Here is a 24651-nt window from a genome sequence, read left to right on the forward strand (position 1 = left end):
CATCTCTCACATTCACTTGTACATTATTCTTGATATATAGGCATATAGAGGCATACCCCTCCCCCTTTTTTACCCTCTCTATCCTTGCAATAAAGAGTATACCCTTGAATGGTTGCCAGCCAATCATGATAACTGTGGAACCAGGTCCCTGAAATTTCCACAAAATCCAAATTCTCCTCGTACTAAAGTATCTCTAGTTCACCCATCTTGTCCGCCAGGCTCCTGACATTGGTGAACATGCCACATAGTTTAGACCGGTCGCATATTGTCCTCGTATTGGGTGTTCCGAGATTGCAACTAGGACTTGCTACTATACTCACCTTGTGTTTTTGTGCTTTGGTCAACCTACCACTAATGCCCCCAATACTACCCTCTGGAATATGTTCTGCGCTGACTATCTCTGCCTCTGGACCGTTGTGGGACCGCAGGAGTGGCTCATCTCTCACATGAATGGAATGGCCAGGACATATTTGGAGAATTCTCCTCAGGATATGACAATGCGTCTTCAGTGCTGGAAATTAATAAGATTGGGATGTGAATGGAATGCATTTGTTGTTTCTTCTATCTGAGATCTAAACATTGACTTTAGTCTATTTCCCGTCTCACCAGTGCTGGCGCGGTGACCGTCCTACACACTCTACAGACAATCTGAATATCCTGTGTGTAGAATCCGGTGGTGAGCCGTACATTTATACTCATTATTTGACATTTACAGAATTGATATTAAAGTGCAGTTCTGAGATGCAAGAATTCAGACATTCATGAAACTTTCAGTGTGACACTTCTGATATTCGGATGGTAACATGGGATAAACTGAAACCATATTCTACACCAAGTTTTACCAACCGGGGGTCCTGTGAGAGATCCTCAGGGGTTCTGTCACTGCCCACTTTATCTGTGTATTCCTACCTGCCCAACGGTGGCTTCAATAACCCCACCACAGCCTACCACTGCAACAGATTTGTGTCCGCCATTCAGTTTTAGTACCCGAGTACCACCTGGTGGATGGATATCAGCCCAGTGGTTCCGGCATCTGGAATCACCATTGTGAGCAGCATGGGAGGAGAGGAGCAGCTCATCTCTCGCATGGAAGTGTGAGACGAACAGGAGACAACTATTCTTGTTAAAAAACATACACCAAACATCCCCTCCTGGAACAGTGCTACTCAACCAAAATCTGGAGCCCCCCAGTCTAAAATGTAAAAAAAAATTAAATGTTACTTATTCATAGGAAACCTGAGCCTGGGACGATAGAAACAACCACCTGGAGGAAATTAATTTCACATCAGAGGGTCTCCAATCACATCAGAGGTTCCTCCATCACATCAGTGGTCCTCCCAACACATCAGAGGTCCCCTATCGCATCAGAGGTTCCTCCATCACATCACAGGTTCCCTCTTCACATCAGAGTTCCTCCATCACATCAGAGTTTCCCTCTTCACATCAGAGGTTCCTCCATCACATCAGTGGTCCTTCCAACACATCAGAGATCCTCCCATCACATCAGAGGTCCCTTCACTGCATCAGAGGTCCCTTTATCTCATCAGAGGTTCCTCCATCACATCAGAGGTTCCCCCTTCACATCAGAGGTTCCCCCATCACAGCAGAGATCCTTCCATCGCATCAAAGGCCCTCTTTCATATCAGAGGCCCCTCTTCATATAAGAGGCCCTCCATCATGTCAGGAGACTCCTCTTCACATCAAAGGCACCCCATCATATCAGAAGCCCCCATCACCTTAGAAGTCCCCCATCACGTCAGGGGACTCCCCTTCACGTCAATGTTCCCCCATCATGTCAAAGGCCCTTTTTCATATTAGAGGCCCCCCTTCATATAGAAGACCCTCCAAATCAGAGTTCTACCATCACATCAGAGGCCCCCTTCATATAAAAGACCCCCCATCAGCTTAGCGGTTCCCCATCGTGTCAGGAGACCCCCCCCTTCGCGTCAGAGTTCCCCTCATCACCTTAGAGGTCCCCTATCATGTCAGGAGACCCCCTTCACATCAGAGTTACCCCATTACATCAGAGGCCCCTATCACCTTAGAAGTCCCCCACCATGTCAGGAGACCCCTCTTCATGTCAGAGTCACCCCTATACATCAAAGGCCCTCTATACATCCCATCGTGGAGTCCCCCAATCAAACAGCCCCCCCAAGCACCTCCGCATCATCTCCAGAATTTGACCCTTCCTGACTAATGACACCACAAAGCAACTTATTCACTCCTTGATTATTTCCCGCCTTGACTACTGCAACTCTCTCCTTACGGGCCGACCCTTACACAGGCTCCTCCCCCCTTCAGTCTATTATGAATGCTGCTGCTAGATAATACACCTCACTAATCGATCCGTGACTGCTGCTCCTTCCTTGCCAATCCCTTTAAAACATTTGGAGAAATTACTGCGCTAAACCAAAATGTAACAAAAAAAAGCTGCTAACACTTAAACAAAGTCCAGGCAAATGTGAAAAAACAAAGTGTAGCGCTAAGTAAATGACATAACAGCAATAAACTGGAATGATAAATGTGTATAAACATATGAACAAGATTAGTGAACGTGCAAACGTCCAATTTTTACTGATGTGAACAAAAAAGGAATTGTGAAAGTTCAAATAAACATAAAAGAAAAGTACTAAAAAAAGTGTCCATCTAGTACGTAACTTGTGAATCCTCAATGGAATAAAGGGTGGTGCAAACAATATGTGACTGGCTGTGAAGCTGTAGGAGTAAAGGAATCCTCCATCAAAGGAATATAGATGGGTACTCTTACCGGATGCGGTGGACCCACTTACCAGCGGTAAGGGCTTGTGTAGGCCGAATGCCTCAGGGTTAGGGGTTTGCAGGAGGAGAATCACTCCAAACAAGGTAGTTCCACTCCTCAACGGTGTTGATCCAACCAAAGTACCTGGATTCAAATGGCTCTCAATGAAGCATGGAACCCCCACCCAATAGGGGAGCCGTCTTGAGGTTGATGGTATATACAGATAGGCTCAATGGAACCGGGGTAAGAATTATGCCCTGTACACACGGTCGGATTTTCTGACGCAAAATGTGTGATAGGACCTTGTTGTCAGAAATTCCGACCGTGTGTGGGCTCCATCACACACTTTCCATCGGAATTTCCGACGCACAAAGTTTGAGAGCAGGATATAAAATTTTCCGACAACAAAATCCGATTGTTTAAATTCCGATCGTGTGTACACAAATCCGATGCACAAAGTGCCACGCATGCTCAGAATAAATTAAGAGACGAAAGCTATTGGCTACTGCCCCGTTTATAGTCCCGACGTACATGTTTTACGTCACCGCGTTCAGAACGATCGGATTTTCCGACAACTTTGTGTGACCGTGTGTATGCAAGACAAGTTTGAGCCAACATCCGTCCAAAAAAATCCATGGATTTTGTTGTCGGAATGTCCGATCGTGTGTGTACAGGGCATAAGAAAAAATGGAGAGGCTCCATATGGTGCAGGTCAAAAATGGAGAGGTTTTTTATTTTAAAAAGTACAATGCATCATAATAGATGAGTACAAAAAATACCGGTGATCATGAGTAGTAGAAGTATAAAAAGCAATGTGGGAAGAAAGCGTAGCGAATCGGACGCGTTTCGTCCCAACGGACTCAACTGGGGCAGTCGAGGAGTGGAACTACCCTGTTTTGGAGTGATTCTCTTCCTGAAAACCTCTAACCCTCAGGCATTCGGCCTAAACAAGCTCGCCGGTAAGTGGGTCCACCGCATCCGGTAAGAGTACCCATCTATATTCCTTTGATAGAAGATTCCTTTACTCCTACAGCTTCACAGCCAGTCACATATTGTTTGCACCACCCTTTATTCCATTGAGGATTCACAAGTTATGTACTAGATGGACACTTTTTTTTTAGTACTTTTCTTTTATGTTTATTTGAACTTTCACAATTCCTTTTCTTGTTCACATCAGTGAACATTGGACTTTTGCACGTTCACTAAACTTGTTTATATGTATATACACATTTATCATTCGAGTTTATTGCTGTTATGTCATTTACTTAGCGCTACACTTTGTTTTTTCACAATCCCTTCATTGGCTTCCCCTTCCCCACCGTATAAAATTCAAAATGCTAACCACCACATACAAGGCCATCCACAACATCGCCCCCCAGCTACATCACCAAACTCATCTGCAGATATCGCCCAAATCGTCCCCTCCTCTCCTCCCAGGACCTCCTGCTCTCTAGCTCCCTTGTTACCTCATCCCATGCTCGCCTTCAGGACTTCTCCAGAGCCTCTCCCATCCTCTGGAACTCCCTGCCCCGGTATGTCCGATCAGCCCCTACTCTGCCCACCTTCAGGATTTCTCCAGAGCCTCTCCCATCCTCTGGAACTGTCTGACCAGCCCCTACCCTGTCCACCTTCAGTATTTCTCCAGAGTCTCTCCCATCCTCTGGAACTCCCTGCCCCGGTATGTCTGATCAGCCCCTAACCTGTCCACCTTCAGTATTTCTCCAGAGCCTCTCCCATCCTCTGGAACTCCCTGCCCCGGTATGTCCGATCAGCCCCTAACCTGTCCACCTTCAGGAATTCTCCAGAGCCTCTCCCATCCTCTGGAACTCCCTGCCCCGGTATGTCCGGTCAGCCCCTACTCTGTCCACCTTCAGGATTTCTCCAGAGCTTCTCCCATCCTCTGGAACTAAAAAACAGAATCTGTTGTGCTTAATATAACATTAAGTAAAAAGCAGCTGGCACAAAATTGCTGGGTACAATTAAAGAGATATGAAGGAGAAGGTGCAGCGCTAGAAAATAATAAATGATAATGATAATGTCCCAAAATAAATAATAAGATAATGTCCCACAATATGAATAAAATGTAGCCAAACGGAGCCTTCTCTGTCGAGAGGAAATAAGGAACCCTCTATTAACCCAGATCCACCATGAAGGAAAACTCAGAAAGGGATAGGAACACCATCACCCAAACAAACTGACCCTTACCATCAGTGTATGGGTTATACACATAAGCTGTAAACAGATAGCAAAGGCAATCTTCTTAGGGTAAACCAACGATCCTCTGTTAAAGTAGCATCAATATATTCATCCCCCTCTAGACCAGATGGAAAGCTTAGGGGTTCCTCTCTACAACAAGATATTGAACCAAGTGTGATCCAGTGGGCGTAAGCAACCTCGAGAATCGTGGTAAATGGGAAGTAAAAAAGAGAACGCTCATTGCGCAAACTCCATAACCAAGGATATTTTAATATATTAAAAGTAAAACAAACTCACATTTGGTAAATTACCATACAGCAGTGTGAAGCGTCCAGTGCTTCTAACCACAAAGATGGCCGCCGTGTCACCGTCCAACTGCGTCACCAGTCTCTGACATCGCCCTATATATATATATCCAATTAGCCCCTAAAATGTCCACCTTCAGGACTTCTCCAGAGCCTCTCCCATCCTCTGGAACTCCCTGCCCCGGTATGTCGATCAGCCCCTAACCTGTCCACCTTCAGGACTTCTCCAGAACCTCTCCCATCCTCTGGAACTCCCTGCCCCGGGATGTCCGATCAGCCCCTAACCTGTCCACCTTCAGGACTTCTCCAGAGCCTCTCCCATCCTCTGGAACTCCCTGCCCTGGGATGTCCGATCAGCCCCTAACCTGTCCACCTTCAGGACTTCTCCAGAACCTCTCCCATCCTCTGGGACTCCCTGCCCTGGTATATCTGATCAGCCCCTAACCTGTCCACAGAGGCGTTGCTAGGGGGGTGCGGTCCGCACTCGGGTGTCACCCCTCTGGCAGGTAACTGCACCGCTAACACTGCCCGCTGCCCTACACTAATCTGCTCCTCTCAGATCTCTTGTGTCCCTCAGCGGAACGGACTGAAGCTGCCTCCTCCTCCCACATCCACACAGGAGGAGGAGACTGAGGGACACCACTGTGTGTATCCGTCCGAACTATTCTGAGGTCTGTACACTTTACTATGTGTAGTCTAGATGGACATGGGGGGCACTATGGGAGGGCAGAGGGGGTGTCTATACTGATGGGGGGGTCTGCACTGAGGGGGGTGTTTATACTGAGGGGGGTCTGCATTGAGGGGGGATGTTTATACTGATTGGGGGGGTGTCTATACTGATGGGGGGTCTGCATTAAGGGTGGGTGTTTATAGTAATTGGGGGGTTTGCACTAAGGGGGTCTATACTGATGGGGGAGTCTGCACTGAGGGGGGATGTCTATATTAATGGAGGGGGTCTGAACTGAGATGGGTGTATACTGATGGGGGAGGTCTGCACTGAGATGGGGGGGGTGTATATACTGATGGGGGAGGTCTGCACTAAGGGGGTCTATATTGATGGGAGGTGTGCACTGAGGGGGGTGTCTATATGATGGGGGGGTCTGCACTGAGGGGGGTGTCTATACTGATGGGGGGGTCTGTACTTAGTGAGGGGGATCTGTACTGAGGGGGGGGGTCTAATCTTATGGAGGGGGGGTCTGTACTGAGGAAGGGTCTATACTGATGGAGGGGGGGATCTGTACTGAGGGAGGGTCTATACTGATGGAGAGGGGTCTGTACTGAGGGGGGGTCTATACTGATGGAGGGGGGGTCTGTACTGATGAAGGGGGATCTATACTGTGGGAGGGAGATCTGTACTTAGTGGGGGGGGGGCTCTATAGTGAAGGAGGGGGGGGGTCTATACTCATGGAGTGGGGTCTGTACTGATGAAGGGGGATCTATACTGTGGGAGGGAGATCTGTACTTAGTGGGGGGGGGGCTCTATAGTGAAGGAGGGGGGTCTGTACTGAGGGGGATGTCTATACTCATGGAGGGGGGTCTGTACTTAGTGGGGGATCTGTACTGAGGGAGGGGGATCTATATTGTGGGAGGTAGATCTGTACTTAGTGGGGGGGGGGGGGTCTATACTGAGAGAGGGGGGTCTGTACTGAGGGGGGGACTATAGTTGGTGGAGGGGGGGGGTGACACCAATTTTTTTCCGCACTGGGTGACACCAACCCTAGTGACGCCACTGCCTGTCCACCTTCAGGACTTCTCCAGAGCCTCTCCCATCCATGGAACTCCCTGCCCCAGTATATCCTATCAGCCCCTAACCTGTCCACCTTTAGGAGATCCCTGAAAACTCACTTATTCAGGGAAGCCTATCCCACATCCACCTAACAACTGTCCCCGAGCCACCCCTCATCAAATCATTCCCCGCATCTATTACCTTTTGACACCAACCCTAGTGACGCCACTGCCTGTCCACCTTCAGGACTTCTCCAGAGCCTCTCCCATCCATGGAACTCCCTGCCCCAGTATATCCTATCAGCCCCTAACCTGGCTACCTTTAGGAGATCCCTGAAAACTCACTTATTCAGGGAAGCCTATCCCACATCCACCTAACAACTGTCCCCGAGCCACCCCCATCAAATCATTCCACAAATCTATTACCTTGTGTACCACCCCCCCCCCCCCCTTTAGAATGTAAGCTCTACGAGCCGGGCCCTCCTGTCCCTTCTGTATTGTACTGTAATTGTGTTGGCCCCCTATACATTGTAAAGAGCTGCATAAACTGTTGGCCCTATATAAATCGTGTATAATAACAATCACACAGTCGCTCCATCATAGAGCCAGTGACCGGCCCACCCACATCTTGACAACTCATGACACTGATGTGGGGCAAACTGGGTCCCCTGCTCGCAGCACCCCAGGGGAACGCCGCCAGCACCCTGGTTGAGAAGCACTGTCCTAGAATGCATTTCAGCAGCAATCAGCTTCATATAAAACAACACAAAGTGCTTAGAAAGCCAGAGACCTCTCTCTCTGCTGAATGGCATGTCAAGAATGGCGGGTGAGAGCTTAATGTTATTAGAGGTTTAACATTAACATTATTGGAGGTTTAACATTAACATCATGACATGCCGGCACGCTGCTAAGAATAACATTCACACTTCAAAATATAAGTCGAGGTTTCCACTCCCCACCAATGGACGGCTAGAGCTGCCGCTGAGCACGATAACACTACAAACAGCAATAAAGAACCACGAGCTATAGATCAGAATGTCGTGCCAAGGGTTCCTGAAGGGTAAAAAAGGCCGAGAAAGTACAACGCCAGCCTTTTCCTGTTGGTTCAGTCTGCAGATAGCTGACGAGGTGGAATGGATTTCCATCCCAATAAACACATTCCATTCATCTTTCATCTCTTTTCAACAATGCTTTTTTTTCCCCGATATTGAAAACACATTGCCATGTAGTGAAGACGAGTTATCCTAATATAGAGAGAGGTCAGCGTTCTCTTTCTCTAAGACTTCCCAATGAAGTAACGAGAGAAGATAGAAAGTGTAGAAAGTCCCTACCTAATGACTGGGAGGAGGCACGTCAACATAGTGCTCACCTATACCAGGGCGTGTGGTCTATATTAGGACAAAAAAGAGGTACCCCCTGTACGGGACTTTGAAAGACCACCACCTCTCAAGTAAAAAAAATATATATCTTTATTTGAAACTAAATCTAGACAATAATCGGGGATAAAAAGACGTGTAACGTCTACACACTACATAAATGTGTCAAACAAAAAACAAAACTCTAATACAATCAATAAAATGCAAAATGACATATGTACTCTGCGGAGGGTGGTGTACCCTGAAACCCGACGCGTTTCCAGTGTTTTGACACTTTCATCAGGGGTTGAGAGTTGAATATATTTGCATATGTTTTAATTGATTTGGAATACTTCCATGTTCAAAGAACGGCAGAGGCAACTGATCCTGAAAGGAGTGTCAGATGGACGCCAGACTGAGATGGTAGAAGGCTTGGGATACAGTGCGTTTCCAAAAGCTGTGTCGCAGAAAATGTGCTTGGCAGCCAAGAGGCTCCACCAAGGAACTGTAAATGCTTATGAGGGATGCTAGGGACAGAGTGTCGCTGGAGCTTTAAATGCAGGCTGCATAACGGGCGGATAATAGCCAAAAGGTCCCTGGGTCAATGTATCCTGCGAATATAGGGATCCTGTGTACAGCGTACCTCCTCCGTGTAAGTGGCTCCAAGTGGCATTGTATCCCAAGCCTTCTACCATCCCGGTCTGGCGTCCATCTGACACTTCTTTCAGGATCAGTTGCCTCTCTCGTTCTTTGAACATGGAATTATTCCAATTGAATATAATAAAACATATGCAAATATATTCATTATATTCAATTGGAATAATTCCATGTTCAAAGAACGAGAGAGGCAACTGATCCTGAAAGAAGTGTCAGATGGACGCCAGACCGGGATGGTAGAAGGCTTGGGATACAATGCCACTTGGAGCCACTTACACGGAGGAGGTACGCTGTACACAGGATCCCTATATTCGCAGGATACATTGACCCAGGGACCTTTTGGCTATTATCCGCCCGCTATGCAGCCTGCATTTAAAGCTCCAGCGACACTCCGTCCCTAGCATCCCTCATAAGCATTTACAGTTCCTTGGTGGAGCCTCTTGGCTGCCAAGCACATTTTCTGCTACACAGCTTTTGGAAACGCATTGTATCCCAAGCCTTCTACCATCTCAGTCTGGCGTCCGTCTGACACTCCTTTCAGGATCAGTTGCCTCTCTCATTCTTTGAACAAGGAATTATTTCAATTGAATTAAAACATATGCAAATATATTCAACTCTCAACCCCCTGATGAAAGTGTCAAAACACTGGAAACGCGTCGGGTTTCAGGGTACACCACCCTCCGCAGAGTACATATGTCATTTTGCATTTTATTGATTGCATTAGTGTTTTGTTTTTTGTTTGACACATTTATGTAGTGTGTAGACGTTACACGTCTTTTTATCCCCGATTATTGTCTAGATTTAGTTTCAAATAAAGATATATATTTTTTTACTTGAGAAGGTGGTGGTCTTTCAAAGTCCCATACAGGGGGTACCTCTTTTTGTCCTATTGCATCAGGGATGGGACCACCACACTCCACATCTGACATGGTGGAGGTTTTCCTTTCTTTCTGAGGTCTATATTAGGTAGAGAAACTATAAAGCAAGACACCGTCATCTCCTCTAGCACAAAACAAAGTGAATTGCCAGCAGAGAGACATTTTATTGAATGTTCCAGTTTGGTGATACAACCTAAATACACAATTAACTGTGCCGGAAATGGAGACGAGGGAAAGATCTGAAGATTAAACCAAGGGAAGTGGAGTCACTGTATCTCCTCAGTACGCTGCATCCAGATGTGGATTGCAATTATTTTCCTTTTTGCATTTCCTGATATTCTCCATTTAAAGTATCAACTCCAGTCCTATGTGTTGTAATCCTAATAGAAGAGACATTCCTAACTTCATTATAACCCTACCCAAAACCCAACGGACCAATGTATTGTATGTGTAGATTTAAAGTGTATCTAACCTCCCAACCACCCAAAGAAAAAAAAATCAATATGTCATCTCCCCTCTTCTCAATGCAACACTCTCCAGACTCCTCCTAAGTGTAGCACCCCCCACCCAACTCCCTACCTTGGTATGTAGCCCCCTCTACTCCTCAGTATGGCACCCTATTCTGCTCTCCTCCATTTTATGGTACCCCCTACTGTATTCTCCTCAGTATGACAACCTCTCCTCACTCCGCTCTTCTCCTCAGTATGACAACCTCTCCCCACTCAGCTCTTCTCCTCAGTATGACAACCTCTCCTCACTCCGCTCTTCTCCTCAGTATGACAACCTCTCCCCACTCAGCTCTTCTCCTCATTATGACAACCTCTCCCCACTCAGCTTTTCTCCTCAGTATGACAACCTCTCCCCACTCAGCTCTTCTCCTCAGTATGACAACCTCTCCCCACTCAGCTCTTCTCCTCATTATGACAACCTCTCCCCACTCCGCTCTTCTCCTCAGTATGACAACCTCTCCCCACTCCGCTCTTCTCCTCAGTATGACAACCTCTCCCCACTCAGCTCTTCTCCTCATTATGACAACCTCTCCTCACTCCGCTCTTCTCCTCAGTATGACAACCTCTCCTCACTCCGCTCTTCTCCTCAGTATGACAACCTCTCCTCACTCCGCTCTTCTCCTCAGTATGACAACCTCTCCTCACTCCGCTCTTCTCCTCAGTATGACAACCTCTCCCCACTCAGCTCTTCTCCTCAGTATGACAACCTCTCCCCACTCAGCTCTTCTCCTCATTATGACAACCTCTCCCCACTCCGCTCTTCTCCTCAGTATGACAACCTCTCCCCACTCAGCTCTTCTCCTCAGTATGACAACCTCTCCCCACTCAGCTCTTCTCCTCATTATGACAACCTCTCCCCACTCCGCTCTTCTCCTCAGTATGACAACCTCTCCCCACTCCGCTCTTCTCCTCAGTATGACAACCTCTCCCCACTCAGCTCTTCTCCTCAGTATGACAACCTCTCCCCACTCCGCTCTTCTCCTCAGTATGACAACCTCTCCCCACTCAGCTCTTCTCCTTATTATGACAACCTCTCCCCACTCCTCTCTTCTCAGTATGACAACCTCTCCCCGCTCAGCTCTTCTCCTCAGTATGACAACCTCTCCCCACTCCGCTCTTCTCCTCAGTATGACAACCTCTCCCCACTCAGCTCTTTTCAGTATGACAACCTCTCCCCACTCAGCTCTTCTCCTCAGTATGACAACCTCTCCCCACTCAGCTCTTCTCCTTATTATGACAACCTCTCCCCACTCCTCTCTTCTCAGTATGACAACCTCTCCCCGCTCAGCTCTTCTCCTCAGTATGACAACCTCTCCCCACTCCGCTCTTCTCCTCAGTATGACAACCTCTCCCCACTCAGCTCTTTTCAGTATGACAACCTCTCCCCACTCAGCTCTTCTCCTCAGTATGACAACCTCTCCCCACTCAGCTCTTCTCCTTATTATGACAACCTCTCCCCACTCCTCTCTTCTCAGTATGACAACCTCTCCCCGCTCAGCTCTTCTCCTCAGTATGACAACCTCTCCCCACTCCGTTCTTCTCCTCAGTATGACAACCTCTCCCCACTCAGCTTTTCTCCTCAGTATGGTAACCTCTCCCCACTCAGCTCTTCTCCTCAGTATGACAATCTCTCCACACTCAGCTCTTCTCCTCGGTATGGTAACCTCTCCCCACTCAGCTCTTCTCCTCAGTATGACAACCTCTCCCCACTCAGCTCTTTTCAGTATGACAACCTCTCCCCACTCAGCTCTTTTCAGTATGACAACCTCTCCCCACTCAGCTCTTCTCCTCAGTATGGCAACCTCTCCCCACTCAGCTCTTCTCCTCAGTATGGCAATCTCTCCCCACATGCTCTTCTCCTCAGTATGACAACTTCTCCCCAGTCAGCTCTTCTCCTCGGTATGACAACTTCTCCCCAGTCAGCTCTTCTCCTCAGTATGAAAACCTCTCCCCACTCCGCTCTTCTCCTCAGTATGACAACTTCTCCCCAGTCAGCTCTTCTCCTCAGTATGAAAACCTCTCCCCACTCCGCTCTTCTCCTCAGTATGACAACTTCTCCCCAGTCAGCTCTTCTCCTCAGTATGGCAACCTCTCCCTACTCAGATTTTCTCCTCAGTATGGCAAACTCTCCCCACTCCTCTCTTCTCCTCAGTATGGTAACCGCTCCCCACTCTGCTCTTCTCCTCATTATGACTCCTCATTCTCCCACTTTACAAGACTCTGGTCCGGCCGCACCTGGAGTATGCGGTCCAGTTCTGGGCACCAGTCCTCAGGAAGGATGTACTGGAAATGGAGCGAGTACAAAGAAGGGCAACAAAGCTAATAAAGGGTCTGGAGGATCTTAGTTATGAGGAAAGGTTGTGAGCTCTGAACTTATTCTCTCTGGAGAAGAGACGCTTGAGAGGGGATATGATTTCATTATATAAATACCGGACTGGTGACCCCACAATATATAAATACCGGACTGGTGACCCCACAATATACAAATACCGGACTGGTGACCCCACAATATACAAATACTGGACTGGTGACCCCACAATATACAAATACCGGACTGGTGACCCCACAATATACAAATACCGGACTGGTGACCCCACAATATATAAATACTGTACTGGTGACCCCACAATATACAAATACCAGACTGGTGACCCCACAATATACAAATACCGGACTGGTGACCCTACAATATACAAATACCGGACTGGTGACCCCACAATATACAAATACCGGACTGGTGACCCCACAATATATAAATACCGGACTGGTGACCCCACAATATATAAATACCGGACTGGTGACCCCACAATATACAAATACCGGACTGGTGACCCCACAATATATAAATACCGGACTGGTGACCCCACAATATAGAAATACCAGACTGGTGACCCCACAATAGGGAGAAAACTTTTCCGCGAAAGGGAATTTAATAAGACACGCGGCCATTCAATAAAATTAGAAGAAAAGAGGTTTAACCTTAAACTACGTAGAGGGTTCTTTACTGTAAGAGCCACAAGGATGTGGAATTCCCTTCCACAGGCGGTGGTCTCAGCGGGGAGCATTGATAGCTTCAAGAAACTATTAGATAATCACCTGAATGACCGCAACATACAGGGATATACAATGTAATACTGACATATAATCACACAACATACAGGATATATAATGTAATACTGACATATAATCACACACATAGGTTGGGCTTGGTGGACTTGTGTCTTTTTTGGAAATAGTATGAGGCCCAGTCTCATTTTCTCGGGGGCGAACACACTGATTGTGGGTGGTACACACTAAAGTGGTGGACTCTACACATAGCCTTGTAATGGACCTTATGAAACTGCAATGACAACTTGACTCTGGTCATCCTGGGCCTCAGTTGTATATCTTATTTGGCTCTAACATTTGGAGTGCAGGCTCCTGGATGACCTATCTGACCATCTAAACCTTCCCCCCCCCCCCAGAAGACCCCTTTTCATTTTCAGGTCTCAGGGAACACTCTTGCCATGATTAGTTAATTGGGAGTCATGCTGTCCTTACAGTGATAGCTAGAATGCCACTTAAAAGAGCATTGGTGTCATGGCTCTGCCAAGTGGTGATGAACCTGGAAATCGGCAGGCACCACCAGATGAAGGGTCAATCAACCACAGCTCTAGGAACCTCTGAAGGAAGGTTCCATGGAATGCTGGTTGAGAGTGGCTGCTCTAGGGTATCTGAGGGAAAGTGTGGGGGGCTGTATTAGGTTGGAGAGTATTGTCTGCTGTATTTATTATCAGTTATTTGTGTGGACGGGTTATCTGTGAAGGAGAAGGCCTTAGAAGAGTAGATATAAGCGCTGATCTCGGCTGCCTCGTGATCTCAGTTTTTGTGTCTGGATAATACACCAAATGAGACTTCTCTGACACTGTATCCGTCATGGGAGAGGGATAGAAGATTCTAGAATGTTAGGACCGGGGCACAGGGTAGCTGTGTCAATAATTAATGAGCTGCCTGCTTTGTATATAAATATTTACATACTGGAAGTGATTAGAAAGTGACTTACAGCAAGAGCAGAACCCAGTTAGGAAGTCTGGAATGAGGGAGATGGTGTGGAACGGGGAGGGTGGAATCTGTTCTGCAGGATAAGGTAGAGGAGGTGACTGATAACAAAGGAAGATAAGAACCAGCATAAAGGAGTGCAGACAATGCAAAATATTACTGAGAGGTCAGAGAGGAGAGAGAGTGCAGGATCCCAGAGAGGAGAGAGTGCAGGATCATTGAAGAGAGTGCAGGATCCCAGGAGAAAGAGTGCAGGATCCCAGAGAGGAGAGAGTGCAGGATCATTGAAGAGAGTTCAGGATCCCAGGAGAGAGAGTGCAGGATCACAGAGGAGAGAGTGCAGGATCATAGAGGAGAGAGAGTGCAGGATCCCAGAGGAGAGAGAGTGCAGGATCCCAGGAGAGAGAGTGCAGGATGACTGGAGAGAAAGTGCAGGATCCCAGAGGAGAGAGAGTGCAGGATCCCAGAGAGGAGAGAGAGTGCAGGATCCCAGAGGAGAGAGAGTGCAGGATCCCAGAGAGGAGAGAGAGTGCAGGATCACTGGAGAGAGAGTGCAGGATCACAGAGGAGAGAGTGCAGGATCCCAGAGAGTAGAGAGAGTGCAGGATCCCAGAGAGGAGAGAGAGTGCAGGATCCCAGAGGAGAGAGTGCAGGATCACAAAGGAGAGAGTGCAGGATCACAGAGGAGAGAGTGCAGGATCACAAAGGAGAGAGTGCAGGATCACTGGAGAGAGAGTGCAGGATCACACAGGAGAGAGTGCAGGATCACAAAGGAGAGAGAGTGCAGGATCACACAGGAGAGAGTGCAGGATCACAAAGGAGAGAGAGTGCAGGATCACAAAGGAGAGAGAGTGCAGGATCACAGGGGAGAGAGAATGCGGGATCACAGGGGAGAGAGTGCAGGATCACACAGGAGAGAGTGCAGGATCACAAAGGAGAGAGAGTGCAGGATCACAGGGGAGAGAGAGTGCGGGATCACAGGGGAGAGAGTGCAGGATCACAGAAGAGAGAGTCCAGGATCACAGGGGAGAGAGTGCAGGATCACAGAGGAGAGAGTGCAGGATCACAGAGGAGAGAGTGCAGGATCACACAGGAGAGAGTGCAGGATCACAAAGGAGAGAGAGTGCAGGATCACAAAGGAGAGAGAGTGCGGGATCACAGCGGAGAGAGAGTGCGGGATCACAGGGAAAAGAGAGAGTGCAGGATCACAGAGGAGAGAGTGCAGGATCACAGAGGAGAGAGTTCAGGATCACAGAGGAGAGAGTGCAGGATCACAGAGGAGAGCTGCAAGATCACAGAGGAGAGAGAGTGCAGGATCACAGGGGAGAGAGTGCAGGATCACACAGGAGAGAGTGCAGGATCACAGAGGAGAGAGAGTGCAGGATCACACAGGAGAGAGTTCAGGATCACAGAGGAGAGAGTGCAGGATCACACGGGAGAGAGTGCAGGATCACAGAGGAGAGAGAGCAAGATCACAGAGGAGAGAGAGCAGGATCACAGAGGAGAGAGTGCAGGATCACACGGGAGAGAGTGCAGGATCACAGAGGAGAGAGAGCAAGATCACAGGGGAGAGAGTGCAGAATCACAGAGGAGAGAGTGCAGGATCACACGGGAGAGAGTGCAGGATCACAGAGGAGAGAGTGCAGGATCACAGAGGAGAGAGTGCAGGATCACACAGGAGAGAGTTCAGGATCACAGAGGAGAGAGTGCAGGATCACAGAGGAGAGCTGCAGGATCACAGAGGAGAGAGAGTGCAGGATCACAGGGGAGAGAGTGCAGGATCACAGGGGAGAGAGTGCAGGATCACACAGGAGAGAGTGCAGGATCACAGAGGAGAGAGAGTGCAGGATCACACAGGAGAGAGTTCAGGATCACAGAGGAGAGAGTGCAGGATCACACGGGAGAGAGTGCAGGATCACAGAGGAGAGAGAGCAAGATCACAGAGGAGAGAGAGCAGGATCACAGAGGAGAGAGTGCAGGATCACACGGGAGAGAGTGCAGGATCACAGAGGAGAGAGAGCAAGATCACAGGGGAGAGAGTGCAGAATCACAGAGGAGAGAGTGCAGGATCACACGGGAGAGAGTGCAGGATCACAGAGGAGAGAGTGCAGGATCACAGAGGAGAGAGTGCAGGATCACACAGGAGAGAGTTCAGGATCACAGAGGAGAGAGTGCAGGATCACAGAGGAGAGCTGCAGGATCACAGAGGAGAGAGAGTGCAGGATCACAGGGGAGAGAGTGCAGGATCACAGGGGAGAGAGTGCAGGATCACAGAGGAAAGAGAGTGCAGGATCACACAGGAGAGAGTTCAAGATCACAGAGGAGAGAGTGCAGGATCACACGGGAGAGAGTGCAGGATCACAGAGGAGAGAGAGCAAGATCACAGAGGAGAGAGAGCAGGATCACAGAGGAGAGAGTGCAGGTTCACACGGGAGAGAGTGCAGGATCACAGAGGAGAGAGAGCAAGATCACAGGGGAGAGAGTGCAGGATCACAGAGGAGAGAGAGTGCAGGATCACAGAGGAGAGAGTGCAGAATCACAGAGGAGAGAGTGCAGGATCACACGGGAGAGAGTGCAGGATCACAGAGGAGAGAGTGCAGGATCACAGAGGAGAGAGTGCAGGATCACACAGGAGAGAGTTCAGGATCACAGAGGAGAGAGTGCAGGATCACAGAGGAGAGCTGCAGGATCACAGAGGAGAGAGAGTGCAGGATCACAGGGGAGAGAGTGCAGGATCACAGGGGAGAGAGTGCAGGATCACAGGAGAGAGTGCAGGATCACAGAGGAGAGAGAGTGCAGGATCACACAGGAGAGAGTGCAGGATCACAGAGGACAGAGAGTGCAGGATCACAGGGGAGAGAGTGCAGGATCACAGAGGAGAGAGTGCAGGATCACAGAGGAGAGCTTCAGGATCACAGAGGAGAGAGTGCAGGATCACAGAGGAGAGAATGCAGGATCACAGGGGAGAGAATGCAGGATCACAGAAGAGAGAGTCCAGAATCACAGGGGAGAGCGTGCAGGATCACAGGGGATAGAGTGCGAGATCACACGGGAGAGAATGCAGGATCATAGGGGAGAGAGTGCAGGATCACATAGGAGAGAGTGCAGGATCACACGGGAGAGAGTGCAGGATCACACAGGAGAGAGTTCAGGATCACAGAGGAGAGAGTGCAGGATCACAGAGGAGAGAGAGTGCAGGATCACAGAGGAGAGAGCGCAAGATCCCAGAGGAGAGAGTGCAGGATCCCAGAGGAGAGAGCGCAGGATCACAGAGGAGAGAGAGTGCAGGATCACATGGGAGAGAGTGCAGGATCACACAGAAGAGAGTGCAGGATCACAGAGGAGAGAGAGCATGCGGGATCACAGAGGAGAGAGTGCAGGATCACACGGGAGAGAGTGCAGGATCACAGAGGAGAGAGAGTGCAGGATCACAGAGGAGAGAGTGCAGGATCACAGGAGAGAGTGCAGGATCACAGGGGAGAGAGAGTGCAGGATCACAGAGGAGAGAGTGCGGGATCACAGGAGAGAGTGCAGGATCACAGGTGAGAGAGTGCGAGATCACAGGAGAGAGTGCAGGATCACAGGGGAGAGAGTGTAGGATCACAGAGGAGAAAGTGCGGGATCACAGGAGAGAGTGCAGGATCACAGAGAAGAGAGTGCGGGATCACAGAGGAGAGAGTGCAGGATTACTGGAGAGAGAGTGCAGGATCACAGAGGAGAGAGTGCAGGATTACTGGAGAGAGAGTGCAGGATCACAGGAGAGAGTGCCGGATCACAGAGGAGAGAGTGCGGGATCACAGAGGAGAGAGTGCGGGATCACAGAGGAGAGAGCGCGGGATCACAGAAGAGAGAGCACAGGATTACATGGGAGAGAGCGCAGGATCACAGAGGAGAGAGTGCAGGATCACAGAGGAGAGAGTGCAGGATCACAGAGGAGAGAGTGCGGGATCACAGGGGAGAGAGTGCAGGATCACAGGAGAGAGTGCAGGATCACAGAGGAGAGAGTGCAGGATCACAGAGGAGAGAGTGGGGGATCACAGGAGAGAGTGCAGGATCACAGAGGAGAGAGTGCAGGATCACAGGGGAGAGAGTGAAGGATCACAGAAGAGAGTGCAGGATCACAGAGGAGAGAGTGCGGGATCACAGAGGAGAGAGTGCAGGATCACAGAGGAGAGAGTGCAGGATCACAGAGGAGAGAGTGCAGGATCACAGAGGAGAGAGTGCGGGATCACAGAGGAGAGAGTGCAGGATCACAGAGGAGAGAGTGCAGGATCACACGGGAGAGAGTGCAGGATCACAGAGGAGAGAGAGTGCAGGATCACAGAGGAGAGAGTGCAGGATCACAGAGGAGAGAGTGCAGGATCCCAGAGGAGAGAGTGCGGGATCCCAGAGGAGAGAGCGCAGGATCCCAGAGGAGAGAGCGCAGGATCACAGAGGAGAGAGAGTGCAGGATCACATGGGAGAGAGTGCAGGATCACAGAGGAGAGAGAGCGTGCGGGATCACAGAGGAGAGAGTGCGGGATCACAGGAGAGAGTGCAGGATCACAGGGGAGAGAGTGCGGGATCACAGGAGAGAGTGCAGGATCACAGGGGAGAGAGTGCAGGATCACAGAGGAGAGAGTGCGGGATCACAGGAGAGAGTGCAGGATCACAGAGGAGAGAGTGCGGGATCACAAGAGAGTGCGGGATCACAGAGGAGAGAGTGCAGGATTACTGGAGAGAGAGTGCAGGATCACAGGAGAGAGTGCAGGATCACAGAGGAGAGAGTGCAGGATCACAGAGGAGAGAGTGCAGGATTACAGAAGAGAGAGCACAGGATTACACGGGAGAGAGCGCAGGATCACAGAGGAGAGAGTGCAGGATCACAGAGGAGAGAGTGCAGGATCACAGAGGAGAGAGTGCAGGATCACAGAAGAGAGAGCACAGGATTACACGGGAGAGAGCACAGGATCACAGAGGAGAGAGTGCAGGATCACTGGAGAGAGTGCAGGATCACAGGGGAGAGAGTGCAGGATCACAGAGGAGAGAGTGCAGGATCACAGGTGAGAGAGTGCAGGATCACAGAAGAGAGAGCACAGGATTACATGGGAGAGAGCGCAGGATCACAGAGGAGAGAGTGCAGGATCACAGAGGAGAGAGTGCAGGATCACAGAAGAGAGAGCACAGGATTACATGGGAGAGAGCGCAGGATCACAGAGGAGAGAGTGCGAGATCACAGAGGAGAGAGTGCGGGATCACAGAGGAGAGAGTGCGGGATCCCAGAGGAGAGAGTGCAGGATCAAAGAAGAGAGGGCACAGGATTACACGGGAGAGAGAGAGCGCAGGATCACAGAGGAGAGAGTGCAGAATCACAGAGGAGAGAGTGCAGGATCGCACAGGAGAGAGTGCACGATCACAGGGGAGGGAGTGCAGGATCACAGAGGAGAGTGCAGGATCACAGAGGAGAGAGTGCAGGATCACAGGGGAGAGAGTGCAGGATCACAGAGGAGAGAGAGTGCAGGATCACAGGGGAGGGAGTGCAGGATCACAGAGGATAGTGCTGGATCACAGAGGAGAGAGTGCAGGATCACAGAGGAGAGTGCAGGATCACAGAGGAGAGTGCAGGATCACAGAGGAGAGAGAGTGCAGGATCACAGAGGAGAGTGCAGGATCACAGAGGAGAGAGAGTGCAGGATCACAGAGGAGAGGGTGCAGGATCACGGAGGAGAAAGAGTGCAGGATCACAGAGGAGAGAGTGCAGGATCATTGGAGAGAGTGCAGGATCACAGGGGAGAGAGTGCAGGATCACTGGAGAGAGTGCAGGATCACAGGGGAGAGAGTGCAGGATCACTGGAGAGAATGCAGGATCACAGGGGAGAGAGAGTGCAGGATCACAGAGGAGAGAGTGCAGGATCACAGGAGAGAGAGTGCAGGATCACTGGAGAGAGTGCAGGGTCACAGAGGAGAGTGCAGGATCACAGAGGAGAGAGCGCAGGATCACAGAGGAGAGAGTGCAGGATCACAGAGGAGAGAGAGTGGGGGATCACACAGAAGAGAGTGCATGATCACAGGGGAGAGAGTGCAGGATCACACAGAAGAGAGTGCAGGATCACACAGAAGAGAGTGCAGGATCACAGGGGAGAGAGTGCAGGATCACAGAGGAGAGAGTGCAGGATCACAGAGGAGAGAGTGGGGGATCACAGAGGAGAGAGTGCAGGATCACAGAGGAGAGAGTGCAGGATCACAGAGGAAAGAGAGTGCAGGATCACATGGGAGAGAGTGCAGGATCACAAAGAAGAGAGTGCAGGATCACAGAGGAGAGAGTGTAGGATCACAGAGAAGAGAGAGAGTGCGGGATCACAGAGGAGAGAGTGGGGGATCACAGAGGAGAGAGAGTGCAGGATCACAGAGGAGAGAGTGGGGGATAACAGAGGAGAGAGTGCAGGATCACAGAGGAGAGAGTGGGGGATCACAGAGGAGAGAGTGGGGGATCACAGGGGAGAGAGAGTGCAGGATCACAGAGGAGAGAGTGGGGGATCACAGAGGAGAGAGTGCAGGATCACAGAGGAGAGAGTGCAGGATCACAGAGGAGAGAGTAGGGGATCACAGAGGAGAGAGTGCAGGATCACAGAGGAGAGAGTGCAGGATCACAGAGGAGAGAGTGGGGGATCACAGAGGAGAGAGTGCGGGATCACAGAGGAGAGAGTAGGGGATCACAGAGGAGAGAGTAGAGGATCACAGAGGAGAGAGTGCAGGATCACAGAGGAGAGAGTGGGGGATCACAGAGGAGAGAGTGCGGGATCACAGAGGAGAGAGTGGGGGATCACAGAGGAGAGAGTGGGGGATCACAGAGGAGAGAGTGCGGGATCACAGAGGAGAGAGTGGGGGATCACAGAGGAGAGAGTGCGGGATCACAGAGGAGAGAGTGGGGGATCACAGAGGAGAGAGTGCAGGATCACAGAGGAGAGAGTGCAGGATCACAGAGGAGAGAGTGCGGGATCACAGAGGAGAGAGTGCGGGATCACAGAGGAGAGAGTGGGGGATCACAGAGGAGAGAGTGCAGGATCACAGAGGAGAGAGTGGGGGATCACAGAGGGGGGAGTGCAGGATCACAGAGGGGAGAGTGGGGGATCACAGAGGGGGGAGTGCAGGATCACAGAGGGGAGAGTGCAGGATCACAGAGGAGAGAGTGCAGGATCACAGAGGAGAGAGTGCAGGATCACAGAGGAGAGAGTGCAGGATCACAGAGGAGAGAGTGGGGGATCACAGAGGGGGGAGTGCAGGATCACAGAGGGGAGAGTGCAGGATCACAGAGGAGAGAGTGCAGGATCACAGAGGAGAGAGTGCAGGATCACAGAGGAGAGAGTGCAGGATCACAGAGGAGAGAGTGGGGGATCACAGAGGAGAGAGTGCAGGATCACATATGGGCATTCAGAATTGGATGAATAATGTCATGCAGGGGGACACTTGTGATTATTGGATTGTTTGTTGTCAGCTGTAGGATTAGAGAGTGTGTTCAGGAGAAGGTATACTCCTCAGTACTCTGCTGGATCAGGAGAGGGATGAAGGTGGAATAAAAAGTGGAGGACATAGATAACACTCTCCTGATCAATACTCTTCTATACTCTTCTACACTCTCCTGATCAGTACTCTTCTATACCCTCCTAATCTATACTTTCCTAATCTACACTCTTCTTTACTCTCCTGATCTTTACTCTTCTATACTCTCCTGATCAATACTCTTCTATACTCTCCTGATCTATATACTCTTCTATACTCCCCTGATCAATACTTTTTCTATACTCTCCTGACCTATACTCTTTTATACCCTCCTGATCAATACTCATTTACACTCTCCCAATCTATACTCTTCTATACTCTCCTGATCAATGCTCTTCTATACTCTCCTGATCTATACTCTTCTATACTCTCCTAATCAATACTCATCTACAATCTTCTACACTCTCCTAATCAACACTCTTTTATACTCTCCTGATCAATACTCGGGTACACTCTTCTACACTCTCCTAATCAATACTCTTCCACACTCTCCTAATCAACACTTTTCTATACTCTCATGATCTATACTCTCGCGAACAATGCCCTTCTATACTCCCCTGATCAATACTTTTCTATACTCTCCTGACCTATACTCTTTTATACTCTCCTTATCAATACTCATCTACACTCTCCTAATCTATACTGTTTTATACTCTCCTAATCAATACTCATCTACACTCTCCTAATCTATACTGCTTTATACTCTCCTGATCAATACTCTTCTATACTCTTCTGATCTATACTCTTCTATACTCTCCTAATCAATACTCATCTACAATCTTCTACACTCTCTTAATCAACACTCCTGATCAATACTCGGGTACACTCTTCTACACTCTCCTAATCAATACTCTTCTACACTCTCCTGACCTATACTCTCCTGATCAATACTCAAGTACACTCTTCTATACTCTCCTGATCTATACTCTCCCAATCAATACTCTTTTATACTCTCCTGATCAATACTCATCTACACTCTCCTAATCTATACTGTTTTATACTCTCCTGATCAATACTCATCTACGCTCTCCTAATCAATACTCTTTTATACTCTTCTGATCAATACTCAGGTACACTCTTCTATACTCTCCTGATCTATTCTCTTCTATACGCCCCTGATCAATACTTTTCTATGCTCTCCTGATCTGTACTCATCTACACTCTTCTACACTCTCCTAATCAATACTCTTCTGATCAATACTCTTCTATACTCTCCTGATCAATACTCTTCTATACTCTCCTAATCAATACTCTTCTATACTCTCCTGATAAATACTCCTCTATACTCTCCTAATCAATACTCTTCTATACTCTCCTGACCTATACTCTTCTATACTCCCCTGATCAATACCTTTCTATACTCTCCTGACCTATACTCTTCTATACTGTGCTGGAGCAGGAGAGGAATACGGATCGATGGGGAAGTGCAGGAGTACAATGTGATCCTCCTCTCCTGATCTGTACTCTGCCGTGGAAACTATTGTTGTCCCTGAATGTTTCAGAATGAACGCTCCGTCCTGGATGGTGGGATGTGGAGTGTACTATATGGTGTAGAGTATATAATACTTTATAGTACAGTGTATTGTTTGGTGTATGTGTTGCATTGTGTAGTATAGAATGGTGTATAGTATATGGTGTAGTATGGTGTTTTGTATAGTGTATTTTGTATTGTAGTATAGTGTAGTATATTATTTTGTATATCGTAGGGTATTATTTAGTATATTATAGTATAGAGTGTTGTATATTGTAGTATTTTTTATATTGTATAGCGTATTGTAGTATATTTTATAGAGTATAATACAGTTTACTGTAGTATACTATATGGTGTATGGTATAGTGTACTTATTGTAGTATATTATATAGTGTATGGTATAGTATAGCGTAGTATATTTTATAGAGTATAATATTGTAGTAAAGCGTTTTGTTACCTGTGTCCCCTATGATGGGCTTCCCCCTCCTCCGCTCCTCTTCAGCTCAGTCCTATTGGAGAAGATCCCAGCATGTCCCAGCAGACTGTCCTGGTGTGTGCCTAGGCACAGCTGGGTCTTCTAGGCACAGCTAGGTCTTCTAGGCACAGCTCCGTCTTCTGGCTCGCAGAGGAGTCTCCTACTTAGAAGAGAGCTCTGGGCAGACTAGAGCTGGTACATAGGTTCAGCTTCTGGGATGGAGAAGAGAGCCCTGGAGGTTGGGCTAAACATTAACCATGTGTGGAGCAGACTGATTAGAGGACCCAAACTGAGTGAGGAACTTGCATCACATTGCAGCCTGTCCCTGCAGAACAAATGTGAAGTTGTTTAGAGAAGTTAGAAATAGTAATACAGAATGGATCATTTTCCTCCAGACAAAGCTGCCATCTGGAGGATCGCCAGCAGTAATGGATTTGTGGTTTCTTCACAGTACTGGGCTGTGAAGAAGTTCTGAGCCTCAGCAAAGCCCATAGTGATGAGCCTGAGCGGAGCCCATAGTGATGAGTCTGAGCGGAGCCAATAGTGATGAGTCTGAGCGGAGCCCATAGTGATGAGTCTGAGAGGAGCCCATAGTGATGAGTCTGAGAGGAGCCCATAGTGATGAGTCTGAGCGGAGCCCATAGTGATGAACCTGAGTGGAGCCCATAGTGATGAGTCTGAGCGGAGCCCATAGTGATGAGTCTGAGCGGAGCCCATAGTGATGAGCCTGAGCGGAGCCCATAGT

At 48.9% G+C, this 24651-nt stretch overlaps 1 protein-coding gene across 1 annotated transcript in view; it reads right to left on the reverse strand.

Annotated features, from left to right (window-relative positions):
* The window catches only part of GPR4 (G protein-coupled receptor 4), a 113653-nt gene extending 89487 nt beyond the window's left edge, over positions 1-24166 (reverse strand). The window contains exon 1 of the mRNA XM_073598080.1: positions 23889-24166. The gene's annotated coding sequence lies outside the window, so the exon portion shown is untranslated. The remainder of the gene's footprint in view (positions 1-23888) is intronic.
* Between the last annotated feature and the right edge of the window lie 485 nt (positions 24167-24651).

Source organism: Aquarana catesbeiana, linkage group LG09 (assembly GCF_042186555.1).
Source record: "Aquarana catesbeiana isolate 2022-GZ linkage group LG09, ASM4218655v1, whole genome shotgun sequence".
NCBI classification, from domain to species: Eukaryota; Metazoa; Chordata; class Amphibia; order Anura; family Ranidae; genus Aquarana; species Aquarana catesbeiana.